Source organism: Myodes glareolus, chromosome 11 (genome assembly GCF_982192425.1).
Source record: "Myodes glareolus chromosome 11, mMyoGla1.1, whole genome shotgun sequence".
Classification (NCBI taxonomy): Eukaryota; Metazoa; Chordata; class Mammalia; order Rodentia; family Cricetidae; genus Myodes; species Myodes glareolus.
The window spans coordinates 42945175-42971370 of record NC_142036.1 but is presented as its reverse complement, the minus strand read 5'-3'; the positions used below and the strand labels follow the sequence as shown (position 1 = coordinate 42971370).

Sequence of the window (26196 nt, the reverse complement as noted above, 5' to 3'; positions counted from 1 at the left end):
GATGGTGTACACCTTTAATCCCAGCACTTGGGAAGCAGAGGCAGGGAGATCTCTGTGAGTTCAAGGCCAGCCTGGTCTACAAGAGCTAGTTCCAGGACAGCTAGAGCTGTTACACAGAAAAACCCTGTCTTGAAAAAACAAACAAAAGTAAAAGTGTAATTTGATTGCCTTGGGAACAGAACTCCTTCAATCAGATCCATTCATTCTCATATTCTCTCTTCCTGCCTCAATCCCTTCCAACCTCCCTTCTTTTCTCCACTTTGACACCCAGTCTACCAAATGAAGGGAGGTTCTGAGTCTTTTTTTAATCTGTAAAGAGGTGAACCACTTCTGTGCAATTAAGACTCTAAACTCTCGTAGAGCTGGGACATAGCTCAGAGATAAAGGTGCTTACCTAAGATGTGCTAGGGCCTGGCTTCAATCCCCCAGCACCACACATGCACCAGCATGTATGTGTATGTGTGTGTGTGTGTGTGTGTGTGTGTGTGGTGCTGGGAGATAGGGAGTCATTTTTCTTCAGGGTTTGGCCACTGGTAGGTTGAGCATGCACATGTAGATAGCACATGTGAGATTATATTTTAAAAAGAAAATGAAAACATAAAGATGGGAGAGGCACACGCCGGGGGCCTGGCAGACTGGAAGAAGAGAGTTGGGAGCAGATATGATCAAAACACAGCGAAGGAAATTGTCAAAGAATAAATATTTTTAAAAACAGTTTAAAGAGCCCAACATTTTTGTACATCTATTACCACAGGTGTATCCACAGATACTTCCTTCTCGTGGATTATTTCACAAGGCCTGCTCTGTTAATCTTCTGTAGTGGTCCACAGGCTCACCTCTGCGTGCCTAGATGTTATGTCTACTGTTTGAGACACCTGCAAATTGATGACCGCCGTGGAACGGCACTCTAGGGGCAGCTGAATGGCTCCTTTTCTCCTTACCATTTTTCATGTACTTCAAAGAAGACAAAGAAGAGAAAGAGAGTGGGAAAGGACAAAGACCAAACAAAAAAATGCATTAAAAGTAAATGATGGTGTGAGCTGTGGCTGCCTTTTGCTCAGGCAAAACACCTCACTGTGCGGCTACTTCAGCTCTTCTTGGAGGTCAGCTAATCCTCGCCCTCAAGCTGGCAAGCTGTGCAGCACCCAGGCATCATGTGACTCAGATGCCAGAGGGTGTGTTACGCCAATTGTTACTATAAATACCACACCCAGCATGTTCATGCCACAGCATCGAGGTGTCTCTGATGGGCTCAGCAGCTAATAGTTTATGAAGTCATTAGCAAACGGCCTGAGAAACTCCATATTTTCATGGTCACATATGGTTCAAGATAGAGTCACCTAGAAATGGCGTTATACCCATCTACAAACCCAAGGGTACTGTGGTTGGTCCCCCTAGAGTAGGATGATGGAATGGGAAAGCCTTGACCTAGATCTATGTGACTTACTTAATTGGTCCAATGCGGCACCAAGGCACAGTACTTGAAAATGCCCGGGGCAGTAAGGACCCCACTGCACCTAATTAGTCATACATAATAGCTGAGGGTCAAAGACACCTGTTTGTTTATTCCTTTGATAGCTTTTGTTGAATGACAACACTCTTGGGTACTAGGGACATAACAGTGAGATAAAGCAAGAAACAACCGTCCACAATTTCAGATATGTAGCAGCAGCCAAGTCTTTTAGGCAAGTCACTTTGCTTCTTTGGGCATTATATTTCTGATACATTCTATAAGACTGTATTATGTAGATCATGATTTCATGGCTCCTTCTATGCTACCCATTCATGATAACTACTGATCCCAAATTTCCTGTCTGGGAAAGAAGAAAAAGAAACAAAACAAGCCTTCTAGAGTTTGCTGGATAAAACACAAAGTGACAAAAAGAAATTAAAGCAGCCAATCAGTGCTACTAGAATTCATGTTGACAAAGCCCAGTCTTCGCCCAATACCAAATACAACCATAACAAAAAGTCCTAAAAATTAAAAAGCCCTAGAATGTTGTGGGTATTTGTACACTGTGTGAAAATATATTACTTGTGATTAGTGTAAAAAAAAAAAAAGCTGAACAGCCAATAGCTAGGCAGGAGGTATAGGTGGGACTTCTGGACAGAGAGAGAGAGAGAGAAAGGAGTAGGAGATGAACCTAGGCACGCGAGAGATGCCAGGAGACACGGAAGGAGCAGGGTGAGTGGTACGTGACAGACATAGATTATTAGAAATGGGTTAAGTTACGTTATAAGAGCTAGTTAAAAACAAGCCTAAGACCAAGCTTTCATAATTAGTAATAAGTCATTATTTGTGAGCTGGTGGTCCAAAGGAAAGTCCAACTACACTAAATCTAAAGCATTTCCCATCAGTCACTCCACTCAGCCCATGAGGTAAGATGGCCCTGCAAATATGAGCTCTCTGAGTTCTGTAGGGGGACAAAAGTCTTGGGTAAGGCTTCCTCTGTAGGGAGTTTTCGATCTGGGTTGAGGTAGCTGTGTATGAGAACAGGAGGACATTGCCACCCAGGGAGAGAGACAGTGGAGGCGTCAATAGAAGTTGACTCAGCTGATTCTTTGAAATTCGTCACCAGAATTGCAAGCTTGGGGCCAGGATGACATGTGCCCCCAACAGTGTGTGGAAGCCATTCTGAATTGTCATTCATAGCTTACCATCAATCTCAGATCCAAGTCTTTGATATTGGTTACACATTTTAGGCCTCTCTAGAGAGCAGGGGCCGCATCCAGCCACAGGCCTGGCTGAAGACTCTGGGATTTCCTAGGAATGTGAGCCCAAGGAAGAAATTAATTGCTATGCCTCCCGCTGCCCTGAGTCAACCCAGGAGGGCTGATATCTGTAATTAATGGGTCACTGATGGGAGAGAATGATTAGTCAATTCTTGATTGCCTGTGATCCTTTAATCAGGACTGTCCAGGAAGTAGAAGATGAATTCATGAGTGGTTTAAGTTCTTGAGCCATCCGAGGACTCTGGGTAGTATTTCCGCTTTTCTCTCAAAGATATTTCATAGGTTTGTACCAGGTCAAAAGCGAAATGGATGCTCGCTCGCTTTACGTCTTGTGGAAAGACTGAGAGAGAATCACAGAAAGGGTCTAGGAATACAGGATGGTTAGTATTAGTTTCAATACTTCATTCTACACTTTTAAGTAACCGTGACCTATTTTTAGGTTTCTTACTTTGTAATTTATTTCATTGTGATCAGAGTCTCAGAGGGGAAAAATAACTCCGTTTCATTTGACCAAATCCAATGAGCATCTTCTCTGGGACAGGAACTGTACTTGGGGTTCAAGTTTTAAATGAGACATAAATCCTGTCATGGAAAGCTCGATTTAGCAGGTGTGGAAGGTAGCCTCGAGCATTCTACCAGGCAGTCTCACCCCTGGTGTCCACAGTCTGGTGTCATTCTCTCTCTCTTTCCAGAAGGATTGGACTTTATAACGCACATCTATCAAGCAGACTATGACATTGGCGGTTGCTATTACTTCTAACATCAGCTGATAAAACACAGGTTTCCCCTATCTCCTGTGTCTTCTTACTCTAAGGGAGATAACCTCTAAGTAGAGAGGTGCCCTATGGTGAGCTCCATATGGCAATGAAGGAAAACTTATAGGTTCCATACAACAGTATCTTGAGAGGAGCTGAAGAATCTGAGAACCAAAGCTGTGTAGGTGGGCTTAGACTAGATCCTCTCCCAACCGAGCCTTCGGATAAGATCACAGCCCTGCTTGACAGCTTGACTGTGACCTCAGGATGGAACTCGGACCCGAGATACCCAGCTGAACCACGCCTAGGCTCCTGACCACAGAAACTATGAGATCATAAGACTTTATTCTAAGCTGCTCTGTTTTAGAATAACTTGTTATGTAGCGACAGGTAAGTAACTATTCTAGAGAGAGAGAGACACTTTTTAAAACGACTGCAGGACAACACGGTTAGGCATTGTAATACAGAAATGGATCAAACTCCTGAGGCGGGAAAGCAATAAATCGTCTTGTGGAGACTTGGGGAAAGTCAGGAAGAGCAGGTACCATTTGAGCTGGGTCTGGATGGATAAGTAGGAGCTGCCTAAGTGAAATTAAAAAAAAAAAAGAGAAACGAGCTATACAAGGAAAATGAAATAGCAGAGAATGTTAGGAACAAGGTCCATTCAGCCAAAACTGATAGCCAAGGAAAGAAACAGCGAGGGAAAATGGCGACAGAAGATTGACGGAAAGCCACACAAAGATGAGGGAAGGGTTCTACCGTGGGCATCAGAACCACAACATGACTCTTTGAGCAATGGACTAATGTGCCTGTCACCCTGCTTTCCAGGGGTGACCCTAGTGGAAAGGCAGAGAGTAAAAACAGTGAAGGTAACTGAGGAAGGTGGCTGCTTGCAGGGCCCAAATAGTCAATGAATGTTGAACACACACAATGTTCTGGGCACAATAACAGACAAAAATTTAGCTTTTTTTCTGAGATGCTCTTCTAGCAGGGTCCTAAGTGAAAGAAAGGCTTATCAATACTTGGAATAAAGGTAAAGTTGAAAGAAGTTGAAAGGCAGAATTGGTCAGCAGAACGTGAAGCCCACCTGGACACATGAGTAAGAAAAAAATGGAGAAGTCAAAAGTGTCACTAAGGTTTCTAAGCTGGACCACAGTGTAGAAAACAGCCCTGTAGCTGAGTTAGAGATGAAGGGCATGCAGAGTGTAGCTGTGCACTACCCCATGGCATTTCGGTCCAAGATGGATCTGTGCTGGTCTTGCTAGAGTACATGGCCCAGAGACATTACAATCATCTCAGTTAGTTTGGCACCAGGACATTTTCATAACCATGAAATCACCCAGTGATGCACTTCTCAGAACAACCCCCTCTGCTGTGAACTGACACATGGGTGCATAATAACCAGCCTCATTTATACACATTGCATTCACGAGGCATTCAGTGGAAACGTCTTAGGATCAGTGAGAGAATATGGTTCTGCATTCAGGCAAGAAGACCAGACTGGGCATGTAAATTTAGAAATCCTGAAATCTGGGTGACAGAGGAGGCTTTGGAACATGGTGAGATGATCAGAGGGTGACCACAGGGCAAAAAAAATTGGAAAAAACTAATTGGAGTGGGAAGTGGGAAACAGTTGGAGGTTAAGTTATTAAAAAGTGCCAGGAGCAGAATCCACTGAGGGAAAAAAATGGATCTAGTGTGGTGAGAAATGAGAACCTAAAGAAATATACATGATGGCATCCAAGGAGGGGAAGGTAGAGAACCACAATCAAGTGGGCAGCGAGGTAAGACAAGACCTGCAGGGGACAGGTAGTCTAGGAGAAGCAGCATCCTATGGTGACATGCTCTCATGCCTCCTGGGATGTCTAGATGACTTCAACACTGTCAGGGGAAGAAATCACATGCCCACAATCTCCCACATCTGTCATGAGCTTGGCCCATCACACTTACGCTTGTGTCACGTGACACAGTCTTTAGAAATATCATCCAACTCAATCTTTGAGTAACAAGGTCATTTTTGGATGTAAGTCCCAGAACCAAGGCTGTGGTCCCCTGCCAGCCTGTTTCTGTTCTTCCCAGAGGATGAGTCGAGTCCCAGTGGATACATTCTTTTCCTTCTGATCTTGGATGAGGTCCTTCAGGGTTAAGTGTCTGAGCTTCACTAGCAAAGTTGAAGCTCATACGAGTAAGAACTTCTCACATAGCTCCAGAGTCTCCCTAATGAAAGCCACACAAATTCTCTAGGAGGATGAAAGCTAGGAGGTGAGGATGAATGAAGATCAAGCCGCAGTGTTGGTGGCCACAGGGAGCTTTAGAAATACCCATGAATCTTTCATCTACCTCCATTCATTGTCAAGAGGTGATTGTGAGTCCTCTCCTTAATTGCAGACTGGACTGAAAGGTTAGCTTTTAACAGATAATAGAATTGAAGAAGTCAGGCAATCTTAGAAATTAAATGTTCTCTCTCTCTCTCTCTCTCTCTCTCTCTCTCTCTCACACACACACACACACACACACACACACACACACACACACACACAACTGGTCCTGGAGGAAGTCAGCTACTGTACTTCCTGAGGGAAGCTTCTGCTCCACAGCCAACGAAGATCCCAGGTTCAATCCAGCACCCATGAGGAACTATGGTCAACCAACACACCAGGGTTAGCTTAGAAGTGGCTCCTCAAGTCCCAGCAGTGCTGGAATGGCTGCAGCCCAGGAGACGCCCTATGACAGAACAGCTACACAGTGAAGCCATTCCAACACCCCTGCCCCACAAACACTGAGGCAAATGAGGTTTGAAGTTGCTGGGTCAGGAGTACTTCACTTTGCAGCAAGAGTTAACTAATAATATAGAGCAAACTAATACAACAAGAGGTCTTGTTGGAAGGTTAGAAAACAAGATATTTGGAGGCTGGGGAGATGACTCAGTGCCTAAGAGTGTGCACTGCTCTTGAAGAGAGCACAGGTTCATGTCCCAGCACCCAACTCCTGCTCCAGGAGATCCAACACCTCTGGTCCTCATGGACACACACACTCTCTTTCTCTGTCTGTCTCTGTCTGTCTCTGTCTCTCTCTCTGTCTCTGTCTCTCTCTCACACACACACAGAGAGAGAGAGAGAGGCAGAGAGAGAGAGAGACAGAGAGAGAGAGAGAGAGAGAGAGAGAGAGAGATTCAAAAATAAATAAACCTTTAAAAAAGAAAAGAAAACCAGACATTTAAAACAACTTCCATATAGGTAACGTGCCCCTTTTCCCCGCCACAGTGAAGCCTAGTACTGTGCTGGACACGAAGGGAAGAAGCAAAAGTTGGGGGTTTATATAATTCTCTCCCCTCTATGAGGGGATTTTTTTCTTTTTAAGTAGATCATCTTATAAAAGCCAATGGTGGTGGCTGGACAGATGGCTCAGGACTGAAGAGCATTTGCTGTTTTTGTAAAGGACCTGAGTTCATTCCCTGCACCCTACATGGTGGCTCACAATCACGTGTAACTCCAGTTCCAGGGGATTTAATGACCTCTTCTGACCTCAGTACACACCAGACGCATGCATGGTCCACATACATATATGCAAGCAAAACCCTCATACACATAAAGTAAAATCTTAAAAAAAAGAGTCAATAGTGGGAACCTAGCTGATCTAAGCAACCACACAAAGATGAGTAGAAGAAGCGAAGGGGTAGGACCCCTCACAATCTCCAACAAGCTGACTGTATCTGCCATTGGTTTCCTGGACTCAACCACGTCATGACTCCATAGAAACCCACTCCACCACCATCATTAGCCTTTGGTGCTATCCTTGATTTTGGTCTCCCTCTGGATGTGGGATGTCCTTCACATTCTCACCTGTTCAACACTCCATGCACCTGTCTGAGCCTCTCACCTCCAATAAGTTTCTTGTTACAGTTTCCGGAAGCAAGTCCTTAGTGTTAGGAAGCCACGGGCTTCCTGAAAGTCTGGTTGAACTGATATGTACCCAACAAGTATCCACTGCCTATGGGATTTCAAGCACCTATGGATAGGTTTGTGGATATTTTCTTTCATTTGAAGATAAGGTCTTGTCGTGTAGACCAGGCTGGCCTTGAATTCACAGAACTCTGCCTACCGCTACATCCTGAGTGCTGGGATTAAAAGAGTACACTGCCACACCTGCTTGGGGTCACTATCTTAATGATCTTCCCTCCCACCATTTCCAGTAATATTCACTGGGGTCGTTTCATTTTCCACAGTCATCCTGGAAGGTAAGCAAGACAGGCGTCCTGATTGACAAAAGAAGAAATCAAGGCTCAGAGTGACTGAGGCAGCCAAGAAACAGTGGAGCAGAAATAATCTAACTCCTCACATTCAAGTCTCTGGTCATCCATAGCTGCTCGCTTCCGAATGGCCAACCCACATGGAGTGGCCCCACTTCCTTCGGCTCCTTATTTGAAGCTGCTAAATATAGCAACATTCTCCCCTTTTTCATACAGTAAGTCTGGCAAACCTGTCTGCCTCAATCCTTCTGTTTGTACTCCACTGGAGTGTATTGTCCCCAAAGGCTCCATGCCTCTGATGAAGTCCCCAGGAAGCAGGGTTTCACGTCCTCACCACCTGGCAGTGACTAATCTTGGAGAGCCCTAGGGAACAGTTGCCCAGGAATAAGCCAGTCCAGCCCACACAGAGGCCCTGGGGGCTGCAGGAAATAGGTCAGCAGCCTGTGGTGGCATTACTGGGCTTCGACTCCTGGGAACTGAAGTACCTTGCCCTCACTGATTACAACCCCTCAGACAGCCATGGTCGTGGGAGGCATCAGGTCTCCCCTCCACCTCACAGCCCCACCAAATCTTGCTGGGCTAGTTACATCCGTGTAGAGCCGGTTGTCCGGGCTCTCCCTAAGATCCCCCCGAGTGACTGCCCATCACCAGCTCAGCTGTAAAGGCACTGAAAGGAGCACAAAAGGACGCTTGGCATCCCAGGCTGATTTCACATCAGACACCTCCACTGCACTGTCAGCTGAGAAAGGACAAGAATATTCCTTACTCGCCTCAGCAAAGAACAAAAGCACAGACAAAGAAAGAGCCCTTGCCCTCCTCCCCAACCCCTGCAGGCGCCTTTGCAGTCATCAAACTGCACCTTGGTCAAGGCATCTACAACCTCACCCTCCACTACCCACACTCCAAAGTCCTAACAAGGGTCCAAAGACTCAGTGTCTCCTATTAAGCCTTTCCACCTTCTCTTTCTCCTCCCAATTTTTCCAGATCGTGAATTCACTTCTTCCAATTGTAATGACAGAAAAATGGATAAGGTGACAACCAGTCTTCCCTGGAATCTGTCACTAAGACTTCTTGAGACCCTGAGGTCCCTGACGTCTTTCAATGTCCTCAACAGAAGGAAACAAAATCACACCAAGGTAACACTGCTTGAAGGAGAAACGTCCTCAAGGTTACATCAATGCTGGCACCAAACCTAGTACTGTCTGGCTTTACATCAGCCCAGTGCTTGCCCCAGCCCTCATTCACTCTCTCTCTTTGGTCACTATGCCCAACAAATGGATCACTTTCTACCAATCAAATTTCACCCGCAATGGATGTGAATTTCCCTGACAGTCTAACAAATATTTATCCAACAAATTCATGAACGAGAATTGATCTTGCTGTTTACTCTGAAAGCTGAAGGAGTTGACTCTTACATGGCTTTATTTTTTCCCCCTCTGGAGAAATTAGAGAGTTAGGATAGCACGGGAGAAAGCAAATCAATGGCTATTTCCAGTTACCAGCATCTGTCTTCAGATTTAATAGAAATGATGCCCTGAGCCACGCTGTCTACTCAGGCTCCTCACTGGAGAAACACCCCATCGATATTAGGGTAATGCATGAGGAATGCCTTCCCTGGTCCTCTGGAAATGTAGACAAGAGCCTCGCAACTGTTGCAAGACGCACAAAGCCCTTCTGGATGAGAAGTGATCAATTCCATCCCATAATCAGAGAAATGAAAGCAGCAACCCTCTCTGAAATGGCTCTGGTCCACCTGAGGCATAGCTGTGAGAGGATTTGGAATACATCATCTGACTTGCCTTCAGGGAGGGCTAGACAGCAGGTGCATGTACCACCCTTCTAGCCAATATTCATGGCAGACATCACTAATCAAAATCTGGCATGCTCTTCCAATCCACATAGATAAGACCTTAGGATTCTTCTTAAAACAATATTCCAAGCATCCATCCCCTGTGGAATTATACACAATTTAAAAAAAAAACCCACTGGCTACCTCTGAGCTAGAGGCTACTGGGCTTGACAGGTTAAAACTTCTGGTATGAGAATTAAGGAGTCAAACCTTATACAGGCCAAATATACAACTCCTGCTTTCCTGTCTGTGAGTCAGTGTCCCCAACCAAAGCCACAAACCAAATGGTTTTGTTTTATAGTCAGCCTCTCACCGACACTCTTCCTACAGTCGCATAGTTCTGTATCTACAGGAAGTCTCCAACACCCTTTTAAAGGGGAGATTTTTTCAAATGTTCATTAATTTTCACCATGCCACCAGCCAATAGGTCTCTACCAATCCCCCTTAAGGAAGCCCTCTGTCTCTCATTGCCTGAAGTGTGTTCTTCAAGCCTTCTTGCTAGGGGCTAACTCTGCCCTTTTTATAGATCCATGTCTTTCCTATTACCGATTCCCAATAGCCCTAACCAATGGTAACACAGAAAAACATCCATTACTTGCACTTTCCCTTCTGCACACAAAGACGCTACCCTCCCCGCCCAGATTCACAGCCAGTTGTCTATACTCAGCTATGCAAAGTGTGCTCCACATGTCATCAGCATGCGTATCACTTAGGAACATGTTCGTAATGCACACCAGAGCTACTAGATCAGGCCTGCAGTGCCTCAGGCTAGCAAGAGCTCCAAATGCAGAGTGTGTCTTGAAATGGGAGGCTCACACTCGCTCACTCCCTTCTGGGTTACCCCCTCAGTCCTCATCTCTTCTAATATGAATCATTAACCACAGAAGATTTAGCATCAAATGAGTGGATCTAGCAATACACATATGAATAGCAGAATAAACAAAATGTCACTTGCACTGTCTTTGAGGTCCAGAGATTTCTATCCATCCTTCAAGCCCAGTGTCAGTGGCCCCATGTCTGGAAGCCTCCTCTGCTCTACACTGAGGACAAGGAAAGTCGGTGCAGGGAGGATGGAGAGGATGCTAACGGAACAGCCTGTCTCTAAACAGCACGAGAGCACCCAGAACCTGAAGCCTGCTGCCTTAAAGAATGGCGTCAGGAGTCTGCATGACTTCTATAGAAGGCCCTGGCCACTATCAAAGGCAGGAACTCCCACCCAGAATCCAGAAGAGAGGACGAACATTGCTTTGAAGAAAAGGCCCCATGTGAGCTGACTGCAGTGTGGATCTCCTGTCTGGGCTCTGAACCAGGATGCTCACACCTCACTGCCTCTCTCAATCTGCTTAAGAACCTTCTCCGAGCTCCACCTTTGCACACACGTCCCCGATTCTTCTCTTTCCCTCTCTTTGTCTCAGGCATTTCTCATTTGGAGAACAAGGATCTCAGAGACTAACAAATGTCAGTCATTTGTCTTCCCATTTCCACAACCCACGGAAAGCTTTCCTGGCACCCCAGTGCCTCCCAGATGCCAGAGCGCACAGCAGTCACCAGCAGGGGTGGTTTAAATCATCAGCTACCCTGCCCCATGCTTCAAGTCTACCAGCTCCAGCTCTGCGTATCAGTCAGTGTCCTGTGGAAACTTGGAGCTGATCAGCAGACTGTGCTGCGATGGTCACCACTCTAACCCTGAGTCCTCCTTGGTCCAAGAAAGGGTTTTAAGTGTTTCCTGCCCACATGTTCCTTTGATTGTGAGGAGCAAGGCAAAAGGCATACGCGGCTGCTTTGTTAAACTGGAAAACACTCAAAATCAAAACAGACGAGGCTCATTGCTCCTCCGCTTTGTGTCGACATCGCCAAACTTCTAGTCCCACTCCCAGAAAGTCTGTGTTACTCTCCACCTCACAACCCACTCTCGACGCACTCCTAAGGATTTCAGGCAAGGCCGTGATTGATGCAAAATCATGCCAACGCACACTGGCCACCATTCAGGCCAGGCACAGGTTGTCTTCCGGAAAGCCAGATACCTGAGGCTTTGCACACAAACAGGAGACCTGGGTTTCCTAGGAGCAGCTTCAGGCTAGCACCATCCATCCACGCCCTGTCCCCAAGAGAAGGCCTTTTAGATGACAAGACACTCAGAATCAGTAGAGACAAATTCAAATGCTCAACCTAGCAGTGTGGAGCCAATGAGACAGGAGTAGGAAAGGAGAACCACAGATTTAACATGGTTCCCTGTGAGTCATTAAGAAGCATGGACTGTCCTGGCAACCTAATGAAACAATGGCTGAATTAAACAGACCCAAAATAAGCATTGCTTCTTGACATTTTCTCTTTTTTCATTTATTGCTATTTTATGTACATTGATATTTTGCCTACACGTATGTCTCTGTGAGGGAGTTGGAGTTACAGACAGGTGTGAGCTGCCATGTGGGTGCTGGGAATTGAACCTGGGTCCTGTGGAGGAGCAGCCATCTCTCCAGCCCTGCCATTGTCTATGTTAGTGCTTACTCAGCTCTTTTAGGAGGAATATACCTGAGTCAAAAATCCAGAAGGGACAAAATGGGGAGATGACTCAGCGGTTAAGAGCACTGGCTGCTCTTCCAGAGGATGTGAGTTTGATTCCCAGCACCCACATGGTGCCTCATAACCATCTCTAACTCCAGCTCCAATGGATCTGGCACCCCCTTCTGACCTTCACAGACACCAAGTGCACAGACACACATGCAGGCAAAACAACCATATGCATAAAATGAAAAATATAAAAGCCAAGGGGAGGGCAGCATGATGGTCAGTGTGGTCCTGGCCTCCCGAGGGCAGTGAGACGGGTGTAATTAACTGTCGGTCCTTCCAGGGCCCGTATTCCACGGTTCATACGGCTCTCCCCACATACCAACCCTCACTGCACTGCTGTCACCTGGCCAGTTTACATTCCATGTTCATCCCCAAAGGCACACCCTTGCATACATCAGCCCACCTTCCTCTCTTACCCCTGCTGTGGTTAAAGCCGGCACTCCATCTACCCTGCACTTGTACCAAGGAATTCACCAGTCTGCTGCTGGCCAGTCTCTGTTCACACAGTGACTGCATCTCAGCTCTGCCCCTTGTTTACCTGATCAAATGATCCCTTCGTGCCTCTCTGTTTTCTCATGCCCATTCACTTGCAAACTATACAGGCAAACAGCCCACCCCTCTTTTCTGTGCTATGTCTGCCCAGCTTCCTTCACCTGCACTCTTCTATTGCCCCCCCTTGTCAGGAATGCTGCCCAAAGCCCCCCCCCAGCAGTAGATCCAACTTATCTGCCTAGAACTTTCTCCCTACTATGACTCCCTCTGATCTCTCTCTTCTAACAACATACAAATAAATCGTCAATGCTCCCATCTTCTAAAGAGACCCTTCGCCACTGACTGCTGAACTCCTTTGCTTGTCCAGAATCTGGTTTTCCTTCCACCGCCCCAGGTCCCCAGCAGCACCTTCTCTGTCTTCCTCACAGAGTCTGTCTTCACCATCAAACCCCCAACTCTTTCGACATGTTTAGGATCATTTCCCCTAGACCTCAGCCACACCTTGATTCCTGCGTGTCTTCCTTCATCATAAACCACACTGGGTAATTCTAGACTCACTGATCCATTTGCCATTCAAGTCAGGAGCCCAAAAGAATGAAAAGTAGAGAAAAATCTAAGGTGGGGAGGGATTGTGGGGAATTCTCATCTCAAGGAGTAATAGGGACCCTGCCAGACAGAAGAGGAACTGTATTAAAGAGTCACGGCGTTAGGAAGGCTGAGAACCACTGCTCTAGAATAGCAAAAGTGGAGACGAAGAATGAGAAGAACAATGAGACAAGGTAGAGCTAGGAAGCAAAAGAGCCAGGGAAAGAGATGTTGGTATGTGCTTACTCAGCAAACACAAGAATTCTTAGCATTTTCTTCTCGTTTTTTTTCTTTTTTCTTCTTTTGAGACAGGATCTCATATAGCCCAAGTTGGCCTCAAACTCACTGCATGCAGCTGAGGGTGACTCTGAGCTTCTGACCCTCCGGAGTGCTGTGATTACGAATGTACACACCACACCTCGTTTTTGCAATGCTGGGGATTAAATTGAGGGCTTCATGTGTGTCGGGCAAAGGCTCTACCAACTGAGCTACGTTGCCCAACCCCACTTCTTTTCATTATCACTATTTAGTTTGTTAAGACTGAGTCTTGTTAATCAAATTCTTTAAAAGATACGGAAACTCAATTCTCTAACACATCCCTGGAGGGGAATTAGCATTATTAATGCTAACTTAATGAGAAGCTCCCTATGTGCTAAGCACTCTTTCAACACAACTTCCTCATTTCATCTTTAAATAATCTATGACTAAAGCTTTATTGATGAAGAGGCTGAAGACCAGGACAGTTAAAAAAAATAAAAATAAAAAACAAATTTAAGATGATCTAAGCAGGGACTGGTGGAGGCTAGTAAAAGGCATCTTATTCCAGCATCCATGTGGGGGGTCATCACAGCCCTCAGCCGCAAGGCAAGGGCAACGGCAATTGCCTCTTCTCTGAGATTATCAGCAGCATTCAGAGGACTTAGGCTTCTAACCACTCTGGTGACCTCCTGAACTGGAGAGATTCTGCACTAAAATTCTGGTTCCCCACTCTAATCCACTGTCCCTGCCCACGCTCCAGGCCCTTGCAGCCAACGCAACCTTGTCTGGAATGGATCCATTCTCAGATAATGAGGTGTGACTTCTCTAAAGCCAGTGGTGGCCAAGACCAATGGGTTCCTGTAGGTGTGCGGCCCTCAGACTCTCCCCTCTGCACATGGAGACCTTGACTCTAGACAGACTGGCTTACCACCTGCCTCTTCAGGGCAAAACAGAGATAGAGCTGGAAGTGGTCAGGTTAGAGGGAGTTAGAAATGGAGGAGGACAAAGGACAGAGGAGCCTTCTCCGTGGAAGACATGAGTAAGGTTGGCAGGAGAAGGATATAAAATGTCAACATGTCTCCCAGATTCCTACCACAGTGCCAGAGATGTTCAGCAAATCCTTAAGGGTCTTAAAAACAAAATGTCCTCTACTTAAAATGAGAACAAGATTTGTGGCGGGCGTGCACAGTCGCAATGCCCATCTAACCAACACATCCTGTAAATAGCAAAGGAGAACTCTGAAGACCACTGAGTCTAATCCCTTCTTTAGACACAGGAGAAAAGTAACCCCCAATGGTTAAGCAACTCGCCCAGGGTCATGAGTCGTGGTGAAAGCAGGGCTGGAGCTCTAACCAGGTCTCTAAGTCTGTAGAATGTCATCCTGAGCCCCAAAAGAGGGTGGCTGAGGATGGGGTGAGCAGGGATCTGGAATCCTGGCACCCTGCCTCAAGGGCTATCCCTTCTGCCTGCCACTGCGGCAAATAAGAGCCCTTGGGACCTTAGCCAAATGACTCTCCTTCCTGGCTCTGCCTTCCAGGACGATGAATACACAGAGAAGAGTCAGGGCCAATCGGTCCTGGGTTCTGTCTGCTTTGCAACCATTTCTCCAGTTCCCTGTCTCCTAAGAGGAAAAGCTCTTCACCAAAAAAAAAAAAAAAAAAAAAAAAAATCAAAAGTACTTACTCTTCTTTGGGCATTGGAAGCTTGGAAGCAAGGTAGGAAGATGACGGCATTAAAGATCATAATTTTTTAACATCACATTCTTAGCAAAATGGCACCTCTCAAAATCAACTAATGCTACATTGGACCCATTAATTACAAGGATGGAGACTGAACTGCACTTGGAGTAGCTGGCCAAATGATGGCTGTGACACAAAATGAGGTAATGAGAGGCAACAAAACTGGGGACAATCAAAGCATCCTGTCTGGGAGTGAGACGGCTCATGGGCCTGAAGAGTTGCCTGGCTTGGGGAGCCTTGTTCAGGGTAGTTGACTCTTTGCAACTAAGCAATTTTCTCTTTGCTAAGTAACCAAGGTTCATTTAAACACTGGCTTAAACCCCAGGGCACATCAGCCAATGGTCAACAAGATGGAGGATTCTCCCAGAGGTCAGCAGAAGTTCTGTTACTATAGGAAGAGTAATACTCCTTAGAGCAAGGAGGGTGAAAGAACCAGAGCATCAACAGACATTCAGAGGCCCTGGTTCAGGAGGAGGAGAAGGTTCATGAAGACCTGTCCCAGAAGAGTAGCAAAAAAAGGCCAGAAGAAATACAATATTCATCTTGGGCAAGTTGCTTTCCCCAGGCTCAGTTCCCTTGCTGTACACTCGGGCCACCTCTTACCTCAGTGGCCCTTTAAAGAAGGCTGTGAGTATAGAAATTGAAATGACGTGTGTGTGGTTGGCCCACAGTGAGCTTGACTCCTTTCTCTTCCTTGGATGAAGGGCAGACAGCACCAGAGGCAAGCCTAGGGTTGAGTCATTCTCCAGCAAGCCCTACAGGAGGGTGAAGTGCAGTCTAAAAAGGCTTTCAGGAGACACAGAGAGGATAGGAGTCCTGGGGCTCACAGGGAGGGGTAGGCTCATTCATTGATCACCCTTCTTTAATGTTCCTCTTCCTATTTGGTGAGCCTTGGGATTGTTCTTCCCCTAAATTAGGCGTGCAGTGGAAAAGAGCTACGATTATCACAGCAGAAGGGCCAGGGGAACAGGCAAAGCCTGAATCTTCTGGACTTTATGGGGGAAAGGACTCTTGCTCCCTCTGTCAATCGATAAGTGGAGACTTTCTTCTTTCAAGTCAACCTCTGAACCCCAGGAGAGTGCAGGCTGCTCTTAGGGTTCTTGCACTAAACGCAGTGCAGCCATCAGAGATAGGCAGGAGCTGAGGTGGTTTCGTCAGTGCACACCGACATTTCCAGGTAGTGCGTGGGTAATGCAGCCGAGTGTACGGAACAGACCCAGAACGCTGCCCGCCACGATGAGTGCACAGTTAGCCGCGGGCACTGGAGTACAGGCTGTAACACGTCGACATGAACATCACAGTCTGAAGGCAGGCGAGGGAAAGAGGGGATATGCAAGGGTTTAGTGAGGTCTATGCTGAGTCCACATGCCACAGTGAGCCTGTCCACAGAGCTGAGTTACACGCGGTTGGGAGATACCCTGCATAGATGCTGGGAACCAAATTCAGGTCCTTTGCAAGGACACAAAAGCAAGACAGGAGAGGGTCCAATCTGGAGGTTAGAATCCAGTCCGTCTTCCTTTCTTTAGAGGGACGGTGGCTGTTGTTATACTGTAGTTTCAGGTCACACTTAGTCCAGTGCTCGGCTCCTCTTGTCCACGCATAAGCCAAGACATTTGTCGCTGAACATCTCAACAAGCGACACGTAAATGGGAATGCACTGAGGCAAGCAACACAGAGGATCCTTGGAGCCTGGACCAGCCCAGCACATCTGCAAGGTTTTGGCTGGGTTCTTAGCCTAGGAGCCCATCGGTGTAATCGTCCGGTACAGGGGCCGACGACATCTGACCAGGCTTCCAGGAGGAGCACATTAGAGTTCAGCGGTGATGTCTTAGCATGACAGACAGTGCCAGCCCCTTTTGGCCACCGTGGAGAAGTCGCCCGTGTTCTTTTCGCTCACAGTCCATACTTCTCGCACATGGCTGCACCTTTTCCAGCCTCGAGGCCTGGTAGAGAAGCCGTCAGCACAGTGAAATAAGGAGAGAAGGGATGAGGGGTGAGAACAGAAAGACTCATGGGTTGGAGCAGTTAAGAGTTTGTGCTACTCCTGCAAAAGGACCTGACTTTGTTCACATCATCCTTGAAGGGCAGCTCACAACCGCCTAGAACTCCAGCTCCGTGGGATCTGACAGCCCCTTTTGGCCTTCATGGCCACCTGTAGTCCACATACACGCATACATAAAATGAAACAAATCTTAAAAAAAAAAGAAAAGGACTTAGGGGTTACAAGTTCAGCTTCTCATTTCCCCTAAGAGGTAAATCAGCTGGAGCATCTAAACATTGAGACCTCGAGATGCTTTGACACCCAACAATGGCCGAGGCCAACGTCCCAGCGTGACTTCACTTCACCCTCAGGGACCTATCAGCCTAAAGGATCAAGTATATTTGGTTCCAATTCGGCCAGAACAATTATAGAGTTAGATCTCAAGTTGAAACAGGCTCTCTAGGACCAAGTGGCCAGTGGGCCTCGCAGAATATACCATGCTCCTCCCAAGCGCATTTCCGACCAGCAAACTGTGAAAGACCAATCCTTGGTAGGAAACACTCATGGAATCAGCAACCTCCAAGTTTCACACTAGGAAAGATGCCTATTTTTGCTGCTTGGACATGGCACAGAAGATGGAGACACTGAGATTTGGCTCCACATCATCTAGAAGGAATATGGCGGCTGCTTTGCTCATGCGGACTAGAAATCTTGCCATCTCTCTCAAGAAGACAGAGGCAGGGTGGGGAGCATAGATGCACCCAAATTTCCTGACTCTCACTGCTCAGCCGCACCCACACAGCCTTGCTCAGCATTGCATCTATCCTGCTTACGAGCTCTTAAGGGGCCCTATTTCCAGCTCTTCCTAATTCTTTTATTGTGGATCAAACCGCCCCTTGACGTCAATGCCGGTAGCAATGCCCACAACTTGCTTTCTCTTCCAGTCAGGTCTCTTTCTGCTCTGGCTCCAAAACCCCCAGGCCCACTCACACCTCTGAGCTTCTGCTAGCCACTTCCTGCCATTGCTTTCAGTGGCCTGCTTCCTCTTTGTCCACACCAACTCCATCCATTCTCTCTGAAGCCTTGCCCCCACATCAGCCAGTACCGGTAACTCTCCTTGATGAGCCTGTCTAACATCTGCAGCTTGCAGCAACATGGTGCTTAATTATGCATGGTCTTGTCTTGAATAATATGTTAACCACCTGTCTCTCCTCCACGAAAACAAAAGATGTCTGCTGCACTGGAGAACATTTTAAAGCCATAAAAAAAAAAAAGTCCTGAGCTTGCTTCAACAGCACATATTATAAAGAAGAAAAGAAAAGAAAAAAATCTTGACTTGAAAACTCAGATGTCACCCACCACCCACTATCACTAGCACTTGTCACTTCGGCGCCCTGGAGTCTCAGTTTCCATCTCTATACAATGGAATTAGTAACGTAAACCCCAAGTGCTATTACAGGGTTTTAACCAGTAACCAGCGATGAAAATCCTAACCCCAGTCACTCACATGAGCACAGAGAAAGCACCCCCCACTCTGCTTCTTTTTGTGTCCATCAGAACCTCATACAGTATTGTATCACAGAAGCCATTCAATCAATTATCGGTTGATTGATTTACATCATAACCAGTAACGTGAGAATTAGTACAGCAAGTAACGATGGTCTGAACATACTGATTTATTTTTCCCATTGTGGACATAGGTTGGTATTTATGAAGGTAAGACAGTCTACTTTACCCAAAGAGGTGTTCAGGATTACAAACTGCCTGTGCCTCCAAATCCATACCTCAGCCGAGCAGATCCAGAGCACAACATCATGGTGGTCCCTCCCTTACTCTCTCACCCCAGCTGGCAGCAGACACAGCCTCCTTAGAGTCGCAGCTCCCAGAAAGCTCACTTCACCCAACACAGCACAACTATCTCTTCTTTAAAACAAGCACACAGAAAAATATGGATGCCGGATTTCTTTCCCAAATGACTTAGGTTCTCTAATAAGGAATGCTGACCACTTTTTTCCCCAGGCAGAATTTTGTTTCTAAGACATGGTCTTCTATTGGGGCCTTTCTGCCTAACCAGTTTGGGGAGAAGTTAGGAGACAATCATGAATGTCAGTAAGATCACTCTATCCAAGCTGACACGACAATGATGTCTGATCACAACCGCGTGCTTCATTCACAAGGATGATGTTGGAGGTTGCGAGGTCCAGGGAGCTGAGAACTGGTACCCCACTCAAAATGGGGCTCTCTGCAGCTCCATTCACCTGGTGGCCTCTAGGTGACTTCCTGTTCTTGCTCACATCCCTGGCATTTCCCTGCAGGAAGTTGTCTCTTCCCACCAGTGTTCACATTCCAGCTGGTGCCTGTACCAACCAATCTGGACTTGCGAACAGAGCGCGCTCAGAAGTAGAATGTCCTTGACTCAAATATACATGTGTTTCTCCACTTGCTGGTGGTGCGTTAGACACTGACTTCTTTAACTCTACTAGTTGTAACCCAATGTGTCTCAGGGTTAGATCTCAGGAGCTCATCTCTCCCATGCTCCTAACTCTACATAAGGAAAGATGTTGGCTACTGGCGAATCCATCTTAACCTCCAAAGACTAAAGTTAGTTCTTGGTGTCAAAGAGTTGACCTATTTGTTCTCAATCCCCTGAGGCACTTCTGTCCTCACAGGAAACCACAAGGAACTGGTCAGTGTCTTTTCCTCAACAATACACTGAAGTTATTAAGAGACCACTAATATTCTTTTCCACATTAGACAACCTCTAAATGCTAAACTTTTCCTTAAAGGGATTCTTTGTTCTTCTGGCATTCTGTAAATCTTTCCTGCAATTTTAGATTGTTTTAGTCTTTTTCTTTTCATTTGAACATGGTATTATCACTATTAATACCAATACAAACATAGCCAAAGAATTACTTCTCAGCACTTACATAACATTCCCAACCTAACTTGCTACCATGCACACAAAAATAAGCCAGTATCCCTCGGCTAGGGGGCTACTAGATCTATGTATATTTAGCCTTGCCAGATGATAACTAACAGTAACACAGTTAAGCAAGGTATGGTAGTGCACTCTTACATGCCCAGTACTTGAGAGAAGGTATATAACTCAGTGGCAGTGCACTTGCCCTAAGACTTCACATTTCATCTCCAACATTAAAATAAAAAAGAAAGAAGGAAGCAAACAAGCAAAGAAACAAACAAAGAAAGAAAAGTGACATACCGGCACTGAGGCGGCAAATTCAGGAGGGTCAATAAACTGAACCCAGCCTGGACTATACAATGAGACCCAGCCCCTTATCCCACTAAAATATAAGGTAAACTAATAACCATGGTAACACAGTTAACATAATTGACTCAATCAGGTCAGTGCTAAACCACAGATAACCACTGCTAATAACTCCCAGAAAGTATTTCCTATTCCAATGTAGGGAAGCTCACCTAACCAAGAGACGTGTGTTCTTCGTGTATATGTAAAATATAAAACTTGGATTCACTTAATTAAATAATCTCCTTCTAGCCTACAACTTCTCCCTTAACTCAGGAAACCTAACAATAACTCTCAATCAAAGGTTTCCTTGGAATCAGAAAGGTTTTCTGATCCTCTTAAGACATTTAATTAAGCAGTTCCTAGTCATGACAAAAAAAATCTCTTTAGCAATTTTGATACAACAGTTGCCTCCCAGCATCCCTGGACTGACGGTCCCCTCTTCAGGACCATCCCATGTTCAACTCGGAAGACAATTTCCATTTAGTAGTAAGTCTCAGGGTAGTAAGCTTCTCCACTAACAAATATGTGAAAATGTTTTCTTATGAATTGTCTTGGGAGATGAAATAAAATGTTGCGGGGTATGTTATGATCCTGAATAAAACCACGAGAATCTGAGATCTTAGGAAGAAATACAATCTTAGCAATGTCAACATCACATAGATAACCATGACCAAGTCGTCATCAAGCCACACCAGCAAGAGCCCATCGTTTTACCTCCAGGGGCTCTATACCTTTCCCACTGAACGCCCTTTATCATTTATCTCCTACAGACAAAACTTAAGTATCTACATTCACGTCGATGTAGGAGCTACTCGCCATTTTTCATTCTTAAAAACAAATCAGCTGCCAGGAATGGAGGGTATTCATCACTATGTCCTCAGGGACTCACTGTCAGGGAGGATTTGGCTGTTCTGTTCCTAGACACTTTGGTAAACACTGCTCTGTGCATCCCTGAGATGCTCTGTGCACCCCTGAGCTTTAGAAGAACTTGTAGGACATTTTGCCTCTGAAAACCTTTGAGAGTGAAACCTTAAAAGTTTCTGTTACTACAGGAAACATGTCCCTCTACCCTTTTTCCTGGGGATGTGAAACTTTTCTCTTTGTCCTGACGCTTAAAAGAAGACCCAGTGTTAGCAACACCACTCCCAATTAAATGTGCAATACTCTCTGAATCAAAGATCATCGTCGTCCCATGCACCAGCTGCCCATTTCTGCAAAGGCTTTTTTGGAACACAACCACACGCATTTATGTACACGTTGTGTCCAGCCCCAGAGCGAGGCAGCTCCAACAGAGGCCTGGTCTGCACCACCTAAGCTATTTATTATCTAGGCCTTTACAGGAAGAGCTTGTGAGTCTTCATTATAAACAGGGAAATGGAGAACTTGTCCCAAATCACCTCTTCCCCAGCAAGACCAAATAAGACATCAATGATCCAAGAAAGTAGTGTCTGCAAATTCACAAGTAGATCGGCTAGCTCTCATACAAGCATCTTCTACAATGAGATGCACATAAGATCTAAAGAGTTAAGAGCCAAAGAATTTAAATAACAAAGATTCTGGAAGAAGAGAGAGAGAGAGAGAGAGAGAGAGAGAGAGAGAGAGAGAGAGAGAGAGAGAGGAGATTTTACTCGAAGTTCTGAATTTGAATTTGCTCATTTTGTGCTAAAGCCCAAATTCAGCTCTGGTCACATGGATTATGACATGGAGTTCTTAGACATGGTGAATGATTGGTTGGTCAGCAATAATGATGTAACATGAAAACTTCTATAAACTATACAACTTCGCCTGGAACTTTACAGAGAGGCTCTTCCACGGACATGCAGAGGAATGGGCCTGGATGATGACATTTGTTCTGTTGGAAACACATCCCGAATCTCTGACACACAGAATGATGGATGACATAGCTCTCCTCAGAGACCACCCAAGAGCAGTTCCCATCACACAAAAACTCTAGGCCAGGATACACTACTCGCATCCCTGAGTTAACGTGATAATTTGTTCTTCTCAAGGATTTTGGACAAGGCATTCCGACCTCCAACTTCAACCTTACCCAGACTTCTAAGTCCAAAACCATCAGAACACCTTCAAAGTATGTCCTGTATACAGTCGCACGTGGTTTAGCCCACACCAAGTTGATCTTCAGTGGGTTTCTTTTTTTCATTTACAACCAAACTTTTTAAATGGAAAGATCTCACCGAAATGTTTATGTTTTACTTCTCTTGCAAAGCCAGAAGACAGCTGAGGAGATGATGGCTCAGTTGGTAAAGTGTTGCTGTGCAAACATGAGTGTCTAAGCTGGACATGGAGACACACACCTGTGATCCCAGTGCTGAAGATGTAGAGACAGGAGGATCCTGGGGCTTTCTGGGCAGCCAGTGAGCTCCAGGTTCAGGAAGAGACCTTGCCACAAAACACAAGTGGGAGAAGCTATTGAGGAAGATATCAAACATTAACACCTCTCTCTCTCTCTCTCTCTCTCTCTCTCTCTCTCTCTCTCTCTCTTTCTCCTCTCTCCCCTTCTCTCTTCTCTCTTCCCCCTCTCTCTTCTCTCTCCCCCTCTCTTCTCTTTCTCTCCCTCTCCTCTCTCTCTCTCTCTCTCTCTCTCTCTCTCTCTCTCTCTCTCAGAAAACCTGAGAACCCTAAGCATTCCTTTATCCAGCATTCTTTAATCTATGTAGCAACTCCGCCGCGAAGACAGAGCTGCTCTCCAGCACCACAGACTCTCCTTGTCCCCAAGGCTAAGCACCGAGAGTTGTTCCCCTCTCCCTAGCACTGCTATTTTCCGCATGCACACCTGTTTGGCTTACTGAAGACACCTGCTCTGCAGGCATCTGAATGTCAACTCTCCCTCTAAGACTTTATGGTAAGCAATGTGCTTGGACTTCAATACAAGTGCTAACCCTTTATAGTGACTGATAAGTTTTCAAGGGGAAGATGAAAGTGATTTCCTCTTCTCTTTCTTATTTGCAAGCTTGTATCCCCCTCTCCCCTCTTGCCAGGGAACATCTATGGACACAAAGCACCTGCATTCTCGGCCAGCAACTCACCATCAGATGCTTGAAATGACACTCACTGCCTTCATGATCTGTCACTGAGGATACCTGAATATCCTGAGTATGTTCCATCCCTTGTCATTTACACTGATACTACAACTCTATGGCAAGCTCTCATCCCAACAAGCATTGCTATGACAGTATCCACAGAAAAAGCCTTAGTCATAAAGAAAGACACCCATTAGAAAGAGAATGTCTACCCTTCCGACTCAAGGCACCCTTCTTCTAGAATGCAAACTAGAGGGGAGATTTCAGCTGTAACCGCTTCTCTCTATAAAAGACATTTAACCCCTCAGGTAACTTAGGACTTGGTTCTAATGTTCCAAATCTTCTAGATAATGGGGATATTGATAAATGTGTGATACCCGCTTTGTGCTCCAAGTGTTGATAGACAGATGAATGAATAAACGTCATACACTTTATACATACATTCAACCTCCCAAAAGAGGGAAATATCATCCCACGCCCTAGCAAAGAGTATCCTTGAAGATATTATGCAAAATAAATTAAGGCAATGGCCAAAGGACAAATACTGCATAAGTCTGTTCATTCAGGTATGTGAGGTAGTCAGATTCATGGGGTCAGAGAATAGAATAACAGTCCCCGGGGGCTGGGAAAGGGAGAGAGTTGGTGTTTCAGTTGGAGAAGGTGAAAGAGTTCCTCAACGATATGAATGTACTTTTACCATAGAATTATACACTTAGTGGCTAAGTAGTAAGCTTTGTCTTTTGCATATTTTCCCACAATGTAAAGGGGGTGAGGGGCAAGGGGCTAGGAAGATGGCTCAGTTGGGTAGTGTTTTGCTCTGCAAGCACAAGGACCTGAGCTTAGGTCCCGGCTTGTACATGAAAAGCTGGGAGTGACAGCAACACCTCTGTAACCCTAGTGATGGTGGGGAGGGGGGACAGAAACAACCGGATCCCTGGAGCTCACAGGTCTAGATTCAGTAAGGGATCATGCCTCAAAAAATAAGGTCAAAATGATAGAGAGAAATATGCATCAACATCAACTTCTAGTACACACACATACATGCATACATGTAAACATACATACAAAAATAAAATACAAAATTTGAAAAGGGAGATGGGGATGTTAAGATGGATAACATGTTAGAGATGGGGACCAACCTCCGTTTTAGTACTTAGAAAACTTAAGAAGTCCAAAGCAGAATTGCATGTGACCTTCGTTCTAAAAGAAGGTACCATCCAATGGCAACAGCACTGCGATGTCATGCTCTGCTCCACCTGGCCCCGGTGGGGACAGCACCAATGCTCAGAGGGAGACACCTGGCTTGACAGGCTAACCTAGATGACCATTCAAAGAGCATCCACATTCAACTTTAGAAAAACTCTACCTCAGGGTGTCCACTTACAACTTGCACAGCTACCAGCTTGGGGAACCTATCCCAACAGTACCTTTGAGGCAATAAAATAATGGTAACCACCCATCTTTTTTTCCAAGCTTATGCTCAATCTCTCATATTTGTACAAAGCTTCTTGGCAGTGGTATGCTAGCAACATCGAACAGGTCTGCTATGCTTTTACACATAAGCAGGGTTCTAAGAAGTCTGTTTTGACCATGAAAAGAAAGATGGATGGTGGTGGTGGTGGTGAGAGGGTGGCACCAACTGTGAGCCGAGAATAGATGGAAACAGCAACACCAGGCTTTGCTCATGTGTGATGCCTCTATGTGGTACTCAAGTCAGAGGCAACTGCTGTCTCAGCATGTGCTTCTAAATCAAACAAATCTTGCACATGCGCGAGAGCGGAGTCTCGGAAGGAGTTCTTCTCACACCACAGTCTAAGAGTCATTCCTGCAGGACGAGGTTGGTAAGCAACTCTTGCAGATGTTATAAGACCATTGGAAAAACAGTCTTTTATTTAACAGAAACTTACACAGACTTCACACCAACCCTACATTACGCAAAGCTTTATCACAATTCTACATGGATCATAACTTGTGAGTGTGGGTTTGGAGAACAGATCATGATTATAATTAACATTTTTGACAAGGGACATTTTCTATCAAAAATTATAGAATCACACTCATGATGGTCTCTTACTTTTCTTGAGTGGGAAACCTGAAGGACCTATTGGAAAGTTTGCCCACCCACCCTTTCGTTCCAATGGCAGGTGAGATTTAGTCTCAGGTTACGGACATCGCAGTAATACTGTGGCTCAGGCACCTTTGCTGACGAGAACGCCTAGCCTTAAATTGTGTCGTCCATGACTCTGCCCTGGACATGCAAAAGACAAACTAAGCGGAAGCCAAGAGGTAGAACCCAGTGGTACAGTCGGCTGACTTCCTGGGCTAGGTCAAACATATAATGCTGAGCTCCATTTCATTGGCCACACCAGCCATGAAGGACACACACAGACCACTCGCCTTTCTACTTCTCCCCACAAGTGACTGAGCTTCAAGTCTACACCCTTCAGACGGTTCCCTAGTCTTCAGGGAAACTTGAAGCTCTCAGGCCCCCTGATGTCCACTCAATAGAGCTCCCCTGCCCAACTCCTTTTAGAAGTTGCCAGCTGACTTGAATTAATGTCACCTCACCCAGTGCTTACTTTGTTTTGTTTGTCTTCATTGAACTGTTTTAAGCAAAATCATTTCTGTTTGGCTCTGCTGAACTTCCCAGCAATGCCTTCAGTCAGTGTGTAGGA

At 45.7% G+C, this 26196-nt stretch overlaps 1 protein-coding gene across 4 annotated transcripts in view; it reads right to left on the bottom strand.

Moving 5' to 3' along the window:
- Dpf3 (double PHD fingers 3) overlaps positions 1-26196 on the bottom strand; it is a 265496-nt gene that overhangs the window by 18659 nt on the left and 220641 nt on the right. The window lies entirely within an intron of this gene.